We start from the raw sequence: 6,028 nt of genomic DNA on the forward strand, positions 1-6,028 counted from the left end.
CTTGATGTCATCGCTGAAATGTTTAACTACTGCTATCATCTTGTGAAGTTCATCGTCATTTTTTGCAAAGAGTTTGATATCATCCATATATATCAGATGGTTTATTGTCGTAGATACATCTTGCCCTTTGTATCTGTAGCCATAACTCGTAGCGTGTAAGAGAGAGCATACTGGATTATTATTATTATTAATATTATTAATATTAATATTATTATCATTATTATTATTATCATTATCATTATTATTATATAGTAGTGGTAGTAGTAGTAGTAGTAGTAGTAGTTATAGTATTAGGAGTAGTAGTAGTATTAGTAGTAGTATTGTTTGTTCATACATAACTTTCATACATAACTTTAAAAAAAAATCAAGAGAAAGGAATAATTTTATTAGAGTAAAGTTTATTTTTCTATCTAAAAATAGCTGCGTGTCTTGTTACGAGAATATAGCCTTCTTGTGCAGCTTTTATATTTAGTGAAAGACGGTGTTGATAAAATGATATAGAATGGGGTAATCAGAAAAAAGGAGTTTGTGGCACCAAATTCCTACGAAAAATAAATTGTAGTTGCTTGTGCATGAGAGAGCAGATTTGAATAAGAAAATTTGTTATTGTTTTATGGCAAAAATTAGCATTGTAAAGCAAAAATACTAAACTTATATAACATGATATACAAACTCAAGCGAGCCATTTCAAAGACTCATAGTGTCGGGAGCAGTGAAAGGATGTGAAAACATTCAAAATTTGAAGAGTGAAAATGCTGTTTTGGAGCACTCTGACTACAGCTTGAGTAGGATGCTTTGACAGCATTTACTATACATTTTTTTTTCAGTTTTCAAAATTTCGGGGGGGGGGTGGACTACTGAGGGAGAAACGCTCCTGACTGAGGGGGCAATGCCCCCACCCCTGCTGCCACCACTGCCAGTGGTAGATCATTAATAGAGGATAGTTTGGCCCTTATGATTTATGTCAAGCCTTATGTTGTGTTTCCAGATTAAAAGATTAAAAAGGCGAAAAGAATCGCGGACGTACACAGTAAAAACGCTGTTTAAGATTTTATACAACGCTGTTTACTATATGAACCTTACAGTATTTGTTTAACCGATTAAACAATCATGTTTAATTTATTGACAATTAGATATTGAAAATTAAACTATGTTGCTTAAGATTAAAACAGTTGTTTAAACTGTTTAAGCAATTACTGTAAGGTTCATATAGTAGACAGCGTTGTATAAATTTTGTTACTGTGTGCTGATAAAAATTAGATTTTTAGCATGTTGGACGATTTGGACAATGGACCAGATGGCTTTAGACCCTAAACGGAATCAATGATATCAATGGCTACCTCCTCCCACCGTCATTAATTTTTGGTTATCTAGTCATTACAAATTTGAAATTTGATAACATCATAAACAAAAAAGTGAATTTCCGTTCCATCTATACGAGCAGAAATACGTCATACCGTTGCACTTGTGTAAAAAAAACAAAATAATAATAAAGTAAGGAGCACGCATATTTGCCGAATGTTCTGACAGCTTATGTCAGGAATCTTATTCCCAACGTAATTTTAATACATTCACATTTATATATATACAGAGGTCGGTTACTATTCCAAAATGTTCTTAAAATGTCAAATTTTCCGGTCTAGATACCAAAAATGTTCAGCTCGCGCTGCCTTTTAGTTTTACCTGCCTAAAACTGTATATTGCGGACATTATATTGCTCTGTTATCTTGCCATATTTTCATTATTGTAAGTTGGTCTGATGTTCTTTCGCATACCAAAGCCATCTTAAACTGTTAAAAAGTATTGTTTCCTTCAAAATTACGGTACTTATCTTTTCTGCAGACGACAACATAGCATTAGCCTACACCAAAATTAAAAAAAAAATTATTCCCTAAAATTGCTAAAATTAGACGATATCAATGACCTTTAGCAGTGTAATTTTCTGTACAGGTGTTTAAATTCTCAAATTCCACAAAAATTCCATAATACTTTTACACGTGACACATACATTATTTTGATACCCGCTAAAATCCCGGCTCAAACAATCAAATATTTATTCCTAAACATAGAAAAATTATTTTCCAACACAATTATACTGGCCCGAAAAAATTGAAAACTATCTCGGACTACAAAAAAAATCTTTGTCAACAACTAGCTTCAAGTATAAAATGAACAAAAAAATGTTTTTGTCATTTTAATGTATGAATATCTTCATCTTTCCTTTTGACTTTTATTTAACATGATATTATAAACTTGCTGTTGCAGCAATTTTTTTTCATACCTCGTACAATTGGTGTACGCTCTCTTTTTTACTATATAGTTCATGCCCGTCTCCCCGCTCACGTCTCGATCTCTTTCTCGTTCCATTCCCCTCTCATCTTCTCTCTACCCTTTCTATAGCCCTTCTTCTTTTCTTTGTATTGTTCACTGTGTATACTGGCATATCCCGCCACAAACCTTTTCTTTATGCCTTCTGCTGTTAACATAGCATGTACATATTTATATTCATCACGGCAAACTGATTTTTGCATGAATTTATGTTTACAAAAATGTAGAAATTTGTCAATGGAAGAAAATAAATGTTTATTTGAATTTAATTGATTATTGATTTTTTTGTGTGTTTTAGTTCAGCATGTAAAACAAATTCAGCCCGTGCTTAACCCTTGCATCACTTTTAGTCCAACTCCAAATGTTTTGTTAAAATAAAAGTTTGATTTGAATGAAAAGAGAAAAATCAAACAAACGCAACGCTGAAAATTTCATCAGGATGACATCTTAAAATTTGCTTAATTTCGTTAAACAATTTTTCCTGACCGGTATGCAAATGAACATATCGATGAAGTCACCCATTCACAATTTCTATTGTGTTTTTTAGAAGAAATACTTTATTTTTCTCATAAAAGTTTGATTCCTCCCGGATGCCATTTGTTGTAATTTAATTCAATGGATTGTCGCGCCTTATTTTCAAATGTGCAAAAATGTATAGGAATATTGTATAACTTATCAATAAGATATGAAAATAGTGAATAAGTCATCATCTCTTATTTTTAAATCACATGTTGTGCATAGTAACTGTTTTGTAATATGTATGTATACAGAAATATATATATATATATATATATATATATATATATATATATATATATATATATATACATATACATATATATATACATGTATATATATAAAATCTTAAAATGTCATATCTTTCTTATTTTACACCCGATCCTACGAAAATTGTCAGTGTTGAATTTGTTTGATTTTTCTCTTTTTATTCCAATCAAACTTTTATTGCCAAAAGCTTTTATTTGTTTAGGACTTAAAAAAAATATAACAGCATAATCAACAAACACAGTGTAATAACACAAACTGAAAATGATCAGAAGCCCCTTTCATAGATTGTTTATATATACCGTGGTAATATCAAATGATATGATAAATAACACTGAATACAAAAATATGCGACTCAGAGGTAGATGCTAGTTGCTAGACCAGATCCCGGGGGGGGGGGGGGACTTCCATTGACGAGTGGATACCATGCGCGACTATGGGGTCCTGAAAAGCACCCTAAATAAGTATTTTCCATATTCTGATAATGCACCCATTAACAAGTATTGGCGTGTGAAACCCTACCCTTAACAGGTATTGGAAACAAATGGCAAGTATTCCCTGAATTGAACCACTAAACAAGTACAGCGATATTTTAATTGTTAGAAATATGTCACGGACGTCGGTTTACCTACATCATTGGGTTTAGTACGGCCCCACCTCGCTCAAATCGGACTCTTAACACGTAGTCATGTAGTGATGACTGTTGGGGCAAAAAGTACATCCTTCATATAACATTTTAGTCTTTTTACCCTCGCAAAGCTTTCCTAGCGAAATAGATACCCTTTTTCATTATTTTAGTGTTTTGACGTACGTAACGTGCCCTATGTTGAAAAAGACATCCTTTTTACTAGTTTTTTTTTTTTTGGTCGCGCATGGTATCCACTCGTCAATGTAAGCAGGGGCGTAACAGGGTTCGGTGGCCAGGTGGGGGGGGGGGGGGGGCAACAGCCAAAAATTTCCCGGTCATATCATGGTATGAACAGGCGTAATGGTGTTTTGAGGCGACAATTTTGAGAGGGCCAGATATTGCGTATCGGGCAGGATTTTTGTTTTGTTTTTTTAAAGTTGCGAGCGAGCGAGCAAAAATTTTGAATTTTTTCTTACAAAAATCCAATTTTGACATGATATCCAGAGAAAAATATATTTCACCCTTCTCTCTTTCCATTCCCTTTTCTTTTTTGGTCTGTACGCCACTGTAAACAGGATTCTTTTCGGCAGTAGCGTGAAGAGTAAAAAAAGAAACGAGGGGCGTAGTATGGCGCATGTGCTAAAAAGGTGCTTAATATAAGTCCCGAGCGAGCGAAGCGATCGAGAAAAAAATCACCTTTTCATGAGAATCTAACTTTGAGATATTTTTTGACATTATATTCAGTAAATAAAATCATATCCTACACTTTTCCTTTGCTTTTCTTTCCTCCTTTTTTTGTTCTTGGTTGTAGAACTTTTGGGGACCATGGCCCAACCATTCCATAATCATATACGGCAGTGCTTTGCTGTTGGGGACCTTGGCGGAGCCCCCGGAACTTCTTGATATCAAAGCCATTTTAAACCTCGCAGATTGCCGCTATTTTTAATAAAATCGCGGGTATATACATAATATACTCATTTACATAACACATTTACTCATCCCAGTTGCGTAATGAGCCAAATATTTTGAGGGGGCACGATATATATAGCAAAGCGGGAAAATTTGTAAATAGTCGCCAGCGAGCAAAGCGAAGCTGGAAAAAGATGCCTATTGAAATTAGATAACTAATTATGAGACAGATTTTTCCATTATATTCAGCAAATAACACATTTCATTTTTTCCATTCATTCCATTACGTTGTCTCCTATAATTTCTTTTATTTCCTCTTGGGTGTGGAATCAAGACCCCCCCCCCCGCCTGTACGCCAGTGATGGAACGTAAAGCTTAATGTAGGAAGGGTCCCTGCATGGCGTTATAGAGCCATTTGAAGGTTATAGATGAAGAGCCCCTACTTACTGCGTGGGGTCTGGGGCAGAGCCCGGTAGCTCATTATTTTCATGAAAATTATCAAGCCTATAGCAAAATGTTGTATGCAGTCCATCTTTCTTCCCACTCTTTATTTTCAATCCTCGCTAGCCCGGTCGTGTTATTAAGTTTTTTTTTTTTTTTCCCCTATTCTTCGTTTTCCAATTTAGCTTTTGGCTAATTCCATTCTACCTTCATTTCCCGCTTTTGTTTGCCATTTTGTCATCTTTTGATTTATTTCCCTTTCTTACTAATCATGCTGTGGCATTACATAGGCCCATTTCGGAATGATTTGTTCTTTCTCAAATGTTCTTCTTTCGTTTCTTTTCCCGCTTTCCTTTCTTTTCCATTTTTTCTTCGTTTTCTTTTGATCCCTTTCCTTTTCCTCCTTTCCTTTTCCCCTTTCCTTCTTTCCCTTTCGCTTTCTTTTCCATCCCTTTTCTCTTTTTCTCGTTTTTTTTTATTTTCCCGGTGAAATCCGCCAGGGGGGGCAGCTTGCCCCCCTGCCCCCCGCCTGTTACGCCACTGAATGTAAGTGCTCCCCCCCCCCCCCAGGGGGACCAGATATGCGTCTGACTACTAGTAACTGAAATGCGAGAGCAATGATCTGTATTTTTCTAACGAATTAAATATCACGGTCAGTCCGGTGAACTGTAGCCTATAATATACTATAGACGGAGGCTAGGTGAACTGAGGAAGAAGTTGTCGCAGAATTGAAGACAATTAATGGGTCTGAATATCAGACTAGGAGCTGAGCTGGCTGTAATGCATGACAATCCTATCGCTAGTCTGCTGGGCAAACCCTTCGCTCGAGTTAAGGGTCTGAATGTGCAGCCTACTCATGCCTTGTGCACTGAAGGCTCTCTCGCGAAGGACAGCAAGTTTTGTATGTGCTAGTCTTTGCGTGGAGGCACCCTTGTTGAT

This window comes from Lytechinus pictus, chromosome 1 (assembly GCF_037042905.1).
Source record: "Lytechinus pictus isolate F3 Inbred chromosome 1, Lp3.0, whole genome shotgun sequence".
NCBI classification, from domain to species: Eukaryota; Metazoa; Echinodermata; class Echinoidea; order Temnopleuroida; family Toxopneustidae; genus Lytechinus; species Lytechinus pictus.